Here is an 11,266-nt window from a genome sequence, read left to right on the forward strand (position 1 = left end):
AACTTTTCAGAACTTTGTTAAAAGTTTTTGAATGGAAAAGTAAACTTTTCTTTGGTTAAGTGTACATATACTGAACTATTTGGTATATGATTCTCTTATGAAAAGTACCAAATGACAAAGTGGTAAAGCAGTTGCAAGTACTTTTCCCACCGCTGCACCACCAATGTAGGAGGCTGGCCTGGCTTATAGTGGGTACCTTGTGGTACTTACACCCTGTGCCAGGTCCAGTTATCCCTTGTTAGTAGAACAGAGGTGTTTCTAGCAGCTTAGGCTGATAGGTAGCTATGGCAAAGCAGCTTAGGCTGAACTAGGGGACATGCAAAGCTCATTCTATACCACTTATATCATATAGCACAATTTCATAAGCAAACACAATACACAGAGCTAATTAAAATAAAGGTACTTTATTTTATGACAATATGCCAAAAGTATCTCAGTGAGTACCCTCAGTTAGAAGGTAAGTAATATACACAAGTCATATGTACACAAACCCAAAACAGGTAAGTAATAGTAAGAAAAGTAATGCAAACAGTGTAGAATTACAATAGGATGCAATAGGTGAATATAGGTCTAGGGGCAACACAAACCATATACTCCAAAAGTGGAATGCAAATCACAAATGGACCCCAGACCTATGTGAGCTTTTAGAGGGTCGCTGGGACTGTAAGAAAACAGTCAGGGTGTCCAAGATACCCCACCCCAAGACCCTGAAAAGTAGGAGTAAAGTACCCCTACTGCCCCAATAGGACACAATAGTTGTGATAGGGGGATTCTTCAAGAACCACAAGCACCAGCAAAGCACTGATGTTGGATTCCTGGTCCTGAGGACCTGCAAGGCAAGGGGACCAAGTCCAAGAGTTGCAATAGTGTCCAGGGGGGGCAGGAGCCCAGGAAACCCCAGATGAAGGTGCAAGAAGGCTGCCTCTGGGTGGAAGAAGCCAAGGATTTTGCAACAATGAAAATGGCTTGGAACTTCTCCTTTGGATGGAAGATGTCCCACGGCGTGCTGGAGGTTGCAGAATTGTTTCCACGCAGAAATACCGCAAACAAGCCTTGCTATCGGCAAGGGTCCCGGTAGAGGTTTTTGGGTGCTGCAGGGGACCAGGAAGGACCAGGATGTCGCACATTGGAGGAGGAGAAAGAGGGGGCACTCAGCAACTCAGAGAGCCCCCACAGAAGCAGGCAGCACCCGCAGAAGTACCGGAGCAGGCACTTAGAAGATTTGTGAACCGGAGTCCACGCAGAGTCACAAAGGAGGATCCCACAACGTTGGAGTCCAATTCAGGGGGTTGAGCACTGCAGGACGGAGTGCTGGGGACCCAGGCTAGGCTGTGCACAAAAGAATCCTTGGAGAAGTGCACAGAAGCCGGAGCAGCTGCAAATCACGCAGTACACAGGTTTGCAGTCTAGCGTGGGGAGGCAAGGACTTACCTCCACCAAACGTGGACTGAAGTGTCACTGGATGGTGGGGGTCACTTGGATATAGCTCCTGTGTTCCAGGGACCACGCTCGTCGAGATGAGAGGGGACCCAGAGGACTGGTGATGCAGAAGTTTGGTGCCTGCGTTAGCAGGGGGAAGACTCAGTCAACCCACTGGAGATTTCTTCGGGATTTCCAGTGCAGGGTGAAGGCAGACAGCCCTCAGAGCATGCACCACCAGGAAGCAGTCGAGAAAGCCGGCAGGATTAGGCGCTACAATGTTGCTGGTAGTCGTTTTGCTACTTTGTTGCGGTCTTTCAGGCGTCCTTGAGCAGTCAGCGGTCGATCCTTGGCAGACGACGCAGAGGGAAATGCAGAGGAACTCTGGTGAGCTCTTGCATTTGTTATCTGAAGAATACCCCAGAGGAGAGACCCTAAATAGCCAGAAAAGGAGGTTTGGCTACCAAGAAAGGAGGACTGGCTCCCAAGAGAGATAAGAGCCTATCAGAGGGGGTCCCTGACGTCACCTGCTGGGACTGGACACTCAGAGCAGTCCAGTGTGCCCCCAACACCTCTGTTTCCAAGATGGCAGAGGTCTGGGACACACTAGAGGAGCTCTGGGCACCTCCCCTGGGAGGTACTGGTCCTGGGAGTGGTCACTCCCCTTTCCTTTGTCCAGATTTGGGCCAGAGCAGGGCTGGGGGATCCCTGAACTCGTGTAGACTGGCTTATGCAGAGATGGGCACCATCTGTGCCCATCAAAGCATTTCCAGAGGCTGGGGGAGGCTACTCCTCCCCAGCCCTTCACACCTATTTCCAAAGGGAGAGGGTGTAACACCCTCTCTCAGAGGAAATCCTTTGTTCTGCCTTCCTGGGCCGGAGCTGCCCAGACCCCAGGAGGGCAGAATCCTGTCTGAGAGGTTGGCAGCAGCAGCAGCTGCACTGGAAACCCCGGAAAGGCAGTTTGGCAGTACGCGGGTTCTGTGCTAGAGACCCGGGGATCATGGAATTGTCCCCCCAATACCAGAATTATATTGGGGTGATGTAGGAGGCTGGACTGGCTTGTAGTGAGTACCTAGGGGTACTTGCACCTTGCACCAGGCCCAGTTATCCCTTATTAGTGTATAGGGTGTCTAGCAGCATAGGCTGATAGATAATGGTAGCTTAGCAGAGCAGCTTAGGCTGAACTAGGAGACGAGTGAAGCTCCTACAGTACCACTTAGTGTCATATGCACAATATCATAAGAAAACACAATACACAGATATACTAAAAATAAAGGTACTTTATTTTTATGACAATATGCCAAAAGTATCTCAGTGAGTACCCTCAGTATGAGGATAGCAAATATACACAAGATATATGTACACAATACCAAAATATGCAGTAATAGTATTAGAAAACAGTGCAAACAATGTATAGTTACAATAGGATGCAATGGAGACACATAGGGATAGGGGCAACACAAACCATATACTCCAAAAGTGGAATGCGAAAAACGAATGGACCCCAAACCTATGTGACCTTGTAGAGGGTCGCTGGGACTATTAGAAAATAGTAAGGGTTAGAAAAATAGCCCACCCCAAGAAAAATGAGTGCAAAGTGCACTAAAGTTCCCCAAAGGACATAGAAGTTGTGACGGGGGAATTCTGCAGGAATGACACAAACCAACAATGCAACCACAATGGATTTCCAGTCGAGGGTACCTGTGGAACAAGGGGACCAAGTCCAAAAGTCACAAGCAAGTCGGAGATGGGCAAATGCCCAGGAAATGCCAGCTGTGGGTGCAAAGATGCTGCTACTGGACAGTAGAAGCGTAGGTTTCTGCAAGAACGACAAGGGCTAGAGACTTCCCCTTTGGAGGACGGATCCCTCACACCGTAGAGAGTCGTGCAGAAGTGTTTTCCCGCCGAAAGACCGCCAACAAGCTTTGCTAGCTGCAAATCATACGGTTAGTGTTTTTGGATGCTGCTGTGGCCCAGGAGGGACCAGGATGTCGCCAATTGCGTCAGGGGACAGAGGGGGCGTCGTGCAAGACAAGGAGCCCTCTCAGCAGCAGGCAGCACCCGCAGAAGTGCCAGAAACAGGCACTACGAGGATGCGTGAAACGGTGCTCACCCGAAGTCGCACAAAAGAGTCCCACGTCGCCGGAGAACAACTTAGGAGGTCGTGCAATGCAGGTTAGAGAGCCGTGGACCCAGGCTGGACTGTGCACAAAGGATTTCTGCCGGAAGTGCAGGGAGGCCGGAGTAGCTGCAAAAGTCGCGGTTCCCAGCAATGCAGTCTGGCGTGGGGAGGCAAGGACTTGCCTCCACCAAACTTGGACTGAAGAGTCACTGGACTGTGGGAGTCACTTGGACAGAGTTGCTGGATTCAAGGGACCTCGCTCGTTGTGCTGAGAGGAGACCCAAGGTACCGGTGATGCAGTTCTTTGGTGCCTGCGGTTGCAGGGGGACGATTCCGTCGACCCACGGGAGATTTCATCGGAGCTTCTAGTGCAGAGAGGAGGCAGACTACCCCCACAGCATGCACCACCAGGAAAACAGTCGATAAGGCGGCAGGATCAGCGTTACAGAGTTGCAGTAGTCGTCTTTGCTACTATGTTGCAGTTTTGCAGGCTTCCAGCACGGTCAGCAGTCGATTCCTTGGCAGAAGGTGAAGAGAGAGATGCAGAGGAACTCGGATGAGCTCTTGCATTCGTTATCTAAGGAATCCCAAGAGACAGAGACCCTAAATAGCCAGAAAAGAGGGTTTGGCTACCTAGGAGAGAGGATAGGCTAGCAACACCTGAAGGAGCCTATCAGCAGGAGTCTCTGACGTCACCTGATGGCACTGGCCACTCAGAGCAGTCCAGTGTGCCAGCAGCACCTCTGTTTCCAAGATGGCAGAGGTCTGGAGCACACGGGAGGAGCTCTGGACACCTCCCAGGGGAGGTGCAGGTCAGGGGAGTGGTCACTCCCCTTTCCTTTGTCCAGTTTCGCGCCAGAGCAGGGCTAAGGGGTCCCTGAACCGGTGTAGACTGGCTTATGCAGAAATGGGCACCATGTGTGCCCATGAACGCATTTCCAGAGGCTGGGGGAGGCTACTCCTCCCCTGCCTTCACACCATTTTCCAAAGGGAGAGGGTGTAACACCCTCTCTCAGAGGAAGTCCTTTGTTCTGCCATCCTGGGCCAGGCCTGGCTGGACCCCAGGAGGGCAGATGCCTGTCTGAGGGGTTGGCAGCAGCAGCAGCTGCAGTGAAACCCCGGGAAAGGCAGTTTGGCAGTACCAGGGTCTGTGCTACAGACCACTGGGATCATGGGATTGTGCCAACTATGCTAGGATGGCATAGAGGGGGCAATTCCATGATCATAGACATATTACATGGCCATATTCGGAGTTACCATTGTGAAGCTACATATAGGTAGCGACCTATATGTAGTGCACGCGTGTAATGGTGTCCCCGCACTCACAAAGTCTGGGGAATTGGCCCTGAACAATGTGGGGGCACCTTGGCTAGTGCCAGGGTGCCCTCACACTAAGTAACTTAGCACCCAACCTTTACTAGGTAAAGGTTAGACATATAGATGACTTATAAGTTACTTAAGTGCAGTGTAAAATGGCTGTGAAATAACGTGGACGTTATTTCACTCAGGCTGCACTGGCAGGCCTGTGTAAGAATTGTCAGAGCTCCCTATGGGTGGCAAAAGAAATGCTGCAGCCCATAGGGATCTCCTGGAACCCCAATACCCTGGGTACCTCAGTACCATATACTAGGGAATTATAAGGGTGTTCCAGTAAGCCAATGTAAATTGGTAAAATTGGTCACTAGCCTGTTAGTGACAATTTGAAAGAAATGAGAGAGCATAACCACTGAGGTTCTGATTAGCAGAGCCTCAGTGAGACAGTTAGTCATAACACAGGTAACACATTCAGGCACACTTATGAGCACTGGGGCCCTGACTAGCAGGGTCCCAGTGACACATACAACTAAAACAACATATATACAGTGAAAAATGGGGGTAACATGCCAGGCAAGATGGTACTTTCCTACATGTGACAATTCCATAATCTTAGACATGTTACATAGCCATGTTCGGAGTTACCAGTGTGACGCTATACATAGGTAGTGACCTATGTATAGTGCACGCATGTAATGGTGTCCCCGCACTCACAAAGTCTGGGGAATTAGCCCTGAACAATGTGGGGGCACCTTGGCTAGTGCCAGGGTGCCCACACACTAAGTAATTTGGCACCCAACCTTCACCAAGTGGGGATTAGACATATAGGTGACTTATAAGTTACTTATGTGCAGTGAATAATGGCTGTGAAATAACGTGGACGTTATTTCACTCAGGATGCAGTGGCAGGCCTGTGTAAGAATTGTCTGAGCACCCTATGGGTGGCAAAAGAAATGCTGCAGCCCATAGGTATCTCCTGGAACCCCAATACCCTGGGTACCTAAGTACCATATACAAAGGGAATTATATGGGTGTACCAGTGTGCATATGAGAATTGGTAAATTTAGTCACTAGCCTGCAGTGACAAATTTAGAAAGCAGAGTGAGCATAACCACTGAGGTTCTGGTTAGCAGAGCCTCAGTGATACAGTTAGGCACCACACAGGGAACACATACAGGGCACATAGTATGAGCACTGGGGTCCTGCCTAGCAGGATCCCAGTGACACAAGGGCTAAAACAAACATACATACAGTGAAAATGGGGGTAACATGCTAGACAAGATGGTACTTTCCTACAGTGTCTGCTCCTGTCCCCGTCGTGGAGCTCCCCTCGCCCTCCGTCCCACTGGTGCCTTGTGACTCTGTAAATTCATCCTCCAGGGCCATATGGGTTGCATCTCCCTCCTTCTCCGGTGCCAATGCTCCTCCGCCAGATGACGCTAATGCACACAAGGACAGGGTGACAAAACAAAAAGGGGGGGTAGACAGAGGAGACACATGGTCAATGCATGCAACACCACTACCGTTGGCGGACACAACACACAGGGAGCAGCCCTATGCACTAAGCCATGCACTAACAGTACAGGGGAAAATCACATGCCCATGGGGGACTCTGTCTAGACCCATTCCATGCACACCTGGAACCCATAGGAGCCTGACTAGGTGTAGAAGGCAAATACCACCTTTGGGGTTGGAGTGGGACTGAGCCTGCAAATCAATGGATCTACCTTTGCACGTCTGCCCTGGCCTAGGGAAACCTACAGCCCACCTCCCTCACCCAGGCACCTCGTCAAGCGCGCAGAGTCAGCTGAATGAGAGTGTACTCACCCCCTTGTGGCTGCTGTGATGCCCTCAAGCACCCATCCAACTCAGGCTATGCCACCGCCAGGATCCGGTACATCAGGGGGGGTCATGGTGCGACGGGCACCCCTTCCACATTGGGAGGCCATCCCCAGCTGAGCCTCCGCCATCTTCTTACTCCAGCGGCGCAGGTCCTCCCAACTTTTCCGGCAGTGGGTGCTCTGTCTATTGTAGACCCCCAGGGTCCACACTCCCTTGACGATGGCACGCCAAATACCCTTCTTCTGGTGGGCGCTGACCTAGAGGAAAAGTGAAGTAAAAATGGATGTTACTCCCCCGTACAGTTCTTCTCACACATTGGCCACAAACCTCCCACCCTGTCCCAGAAAAACATACACTCACCATCCTAATTTGCTGGCCTGTTCCCCCCGTCTCTTCCATCCACAACACTCCATACAATCATGTCCCATCTGTGAGAAAGTAGCCTCTTTCTAGCCTTGTTACCCCCACTTTTGGCCTGTTTGTGAGTCTATGTCAGGGTGTTTTCACTGTCTCACTGGGATCCTGCTAGTCAGGGCCCAGTGCTCATAGTGAAAACCCTATGTTGTCAGTATGTTTGTTATGTGTCACTGGGACCCTGCTAGCCAGGACCCCAGTGCTCATAAGTTTATGGCCTATATATGTTCCCTGTGTGATGCCTAACTGTCTCACTGAGGCTCTGCTAACCAGAACCTCAGTGGTTATGCTCTCTCTGCTTTACAAATTTGTCACTAACAGGCTAGTGACTAAATTTACCAATTCACATTGGCATACTGGTACACCCATATAATTCCCTAGTATATGATACTGAGGTACCCAGGGTATTGGGGATCTAGGAGATCCCTATGGGCTGCCGCATTTCTTTGGCCACCCATAGGGAGCTCTGACAATTCTTACACAGGCCTGCCAGTGCAGCCTGCGAGAAATAACGTCCATGTTATTTCACAGCCATTTACCACTACACTTAAGTAACTTATAAGTCACCTATATGTCTAACCTTCACCTGGCAAAGGTTGGGTCCAAAGTTACTTAGTGTGTGGGCACCGTGGCACTAGCCAAGGTGCCCCCACATTGTTCAGGGCAAATTCCCTGGACTTTGTGAGTGCGGGGACACCATTACACGCGTGCACTGTACATAGGTCACTACCTATGTACAGCGTCACAATGGTAACCCCGAACGTGGCCATGTAACATGTCTAAGATCATGGAATTGTCACCCCAATGCCATTCTGGCATTGGGGGGACAATTCGATGATCCCCCGGGTCTCTAGCACAGAACCCGGGTACTGCCAAACTGCCTTTCCGGGGTCTCCACTGCAGCTGCTGCTGCTGCCAACCCCTCAGACAGGTTTCTGCCCTCCTGGGGTCCAGGCAGCCCTGGCCCAGGAAGGCAGAACAAAGGACTTCCTCGGAGAGAGGGTGTAACACCCTCTCCCTTTGGAAATAGGTGTGAGGGCTGGGGAGGAATAGCCTCCCCAGCCTCTGGAAATGCTTTGATGGGCACAGATGGTGCCCATCTCTGCATAAGCCAGTCTTCACCGGTTCAGGGATCCCCAAGACCTGCTCTGGCGCGAAACTGGACAAAGGAAAGGGGAGTGACCACTCCCCTGACCTCCCAGTGGAGGTGCCCAGAGCTCCTCCAGTGTGTCCCAGACCTCTGCCATCTTGGAAACGGAGGTGTTTGTGGCACACTGAACTGCTCTGAGTGGCCAGTGCCAGCAGGTGACGTCAGATGCTCCTTCTGATAGGCTCTTACCTCTCTTGGTAGCCAATCCTCCTTCCTAAGTAGCCAAACCTCCTTTTCTGGCCATTTAGGGTCTCTGCTTTGGGGATCTCACCAGTTAACGAATGCAAGAGCTCACCAGAGTTCCTCTGCATCTCCCTCTTCCCCTTCTGCCAAAGGTTCGACCGCTGACTGCTCAGGACGCCTGCAAAACCGCAACAAAGTAGCAAGACGACTACTAGCAACCTTGTATCCCTTCATCCTGCTGGCTTTCCCGACTTTTTCCAGGTGGTGCATGCTCTGGGGGTAGCCTGCCTCCTCTCTGCACCAGGAGCTCTGAAGAAATATCCCGTGGGTCGACTGAATTTTCCCCCTGCAACCGTGGCACCAAAAGACTGCATCACCGGTCCTCTGGGTCCCCTCTCAGCACGACGAGCGTGGTCCCTGGAACTCAGCAACTCTGTCCAAGTGACTCCCACAGTCCAGGGACTCTTCAGTCAAAGTTTGGTGGAGGTAAGTCCTTGCCTCCCCACGCTAGACTGCATTGCTGGGTACTGCGTGATTTGCAGCTGCTCCGGCTCCTGTGCACTCTTCCAGGATTTCCTTCGTGCATAGCCAAGCCTGGGTCCCCGACACTCTAACCTGCAGTGCACAACCTTCTGAGTTGTCCTCCGGCGTCGTGGGACTCCCTTTTGTGACTTTGCGTGGACTCCGGTTCACTCTTCTTCCAAGTGCCTGTTCAGGTACTTCTGCGGGTGCTGCCTGCTTCTGTGAGGGCTCCCTGACTTGCTGGGTGCCCCCTCTGTCTCGTCCTCCAAGTGGCGACATCCTGGTCCCTCCTGGGCCACAGCAGCACCCAAAAACCTCTACCGCGACCCTTGCAGCTAGCAAGGCTTGTTTGCGGTCTTTCTGCGTGGGAACACCTCTGCAAGCTTCATCGTGACGTGGGACATCCGTCTTCCAAAGGAAAAGTCCCTAACTCTCTTCTTTCTTGCAGAACTCCAAGCTTCTTCCAACAGGTGGCTGCTTCCTTGCACCCTCAGCTGGCATTTCCTGGGCTCCTGCCCACTCTCGACACTGTTGCGACTATTGGACTTGGTCCCCTTGTTTTACAGGTACTCAGGTCCGGAAATGCACTGTTGTTGCATTGCTGGTGTTTGTTCTTCTTGCAGAATCCCCCTATCACGACTTCTGTGCTCTCTGGGGGTAGTAGGTGCACTTTACACCTACCTTTCAGGGTCTTGGGGTGGGCTATTTTTCTAACCCTCACTGTTTTCTTACAGTCCCAGCGACCCTCTACAAGCTCACATAGGTTTGGGGTCCATTTGTGGTTTGCATTCCACTTTTGGAGTATATGGTTTGTGTTGCCCCTATACCTATGTGCTCCTATTGCTATCTATTGTAACTTTACACTGCTTGCATTACTTTTCTTGCTATAACCTGCATAATTTTGGTTTGTGTACATATATCTTGTGTATATATCTTATCCTCATACTGAGGGTACTCACTGATATACTTTTGGCATATTGTCATAAAAATAAAGTACCTTTATTTTTAGTAATTCTAGTATTATGTTTTCTTATGATATTGTGCATATGACACCAGTGGTATAGTAGGAGCTTTACATGTCTCCTAGTTCAGCCTAAGCTGCTTTTCCATAGCTACCTTCTATCAGCCTAAGCTGCTAGAAACACCTCTTCTACACTAATAAGGGATAACGGGACCTGGCACAAGGTGTAAGTACCTCTGGTACCCACTACAAGCCAGGTCAGCTTCCTACACCATCCAACATGCATACAGTTCACTCCCCTGTTTGTCTGGAGGACCGTAGAGGAGCGTGTACTGGAGGAGGACCCCATCCACCAGTTTCTCCAACTCCTCCGCAGTGAAGGCAGGGGCCCTTTCCCCAGACACTGTAGCCATTGTCGCTTCCAGACGCAGGTCACAGCAGCATTTGCAGTGTAGGTCATCTCCTGTTGAAGGTCAGGTATCAAGTGAGGGAACAGATAGAAAATGGCGGTCACGTCCGCGACGGTGCATACCGTCACCGCTGGCGTACATCATCATTGGCTCCTGGAACCCATAGGGCCCAATGATAACCAATGCTGAATTGCTCAGCGGTCTTCGACCGCCTACTGCGACGCTTCACAACACCAGCACAGTTACCTCATTTCCCCTTGTCCCTCCTTACAGGTCAGGCAGCCGCCATTTCAGGGGGCCACATGGCAGGCAAGCTAACTGCGTCACAGCTATTTTGGCCAGGAATACGGACAGACAAAGGCACACAAAGATTATTTCACGATTGTGCTAAACAGCCTTGTGAAACCTATGTGGTGTATGACCCTCTAACTCACCCTTCTCCTCCATAGGGCACGCCCGCTGGGGCGGATGATGAGATGGCGGCATCCTCCGGTGTACAGACCCCTGGTGGACCTGTCGACAATGGAAGACAGACACATCATTATCACTTACAGACTTGATCGTGCCACAATCCAGGAACTGTGTGCTCAGTTGGAGCCAGACCTGATGTCAGCTATGTGCCATCCCACAGGAATCCCCCCTCTAGTGCAGGTCCTGCCAGTGCTCCATTTCCTGGAAAGTGGGTCCTTTCAAACAACAGTGGCTATGGCATCAGGGATGTCCCAGCCAATGTTCTCTAACGTGTTGTCCAGAGTGTTATCTGCCCAGCTGAAAACATGCGCAGCTACATCATTTTCCCTCAGGTGGAGGATCTGCCCACAGTGAAAGGTGACTTTTATGCCATGGGACATATCCCCAACATCATTGGTGCCATTGATGGTACACATTTGGCATTTGCCCCCTCCCCCCCACAGGAATGAACAGGT

This window comes from Pleurodeles waltl, chromosome 4_1, assembly GCF_031143425.1.
Source record: "Pleurodeles waltl isolate 20211129_DDA chromosome 4_1, aPleWal1.hap1.20221129, whole genome shotgun sequence".
Lineage (NCBI taxonomy): Eukaryota > Metazoa > Chordata > Amphibia > Caudata > Salamandridae > Pleurodeles > Pleurodeles waltl.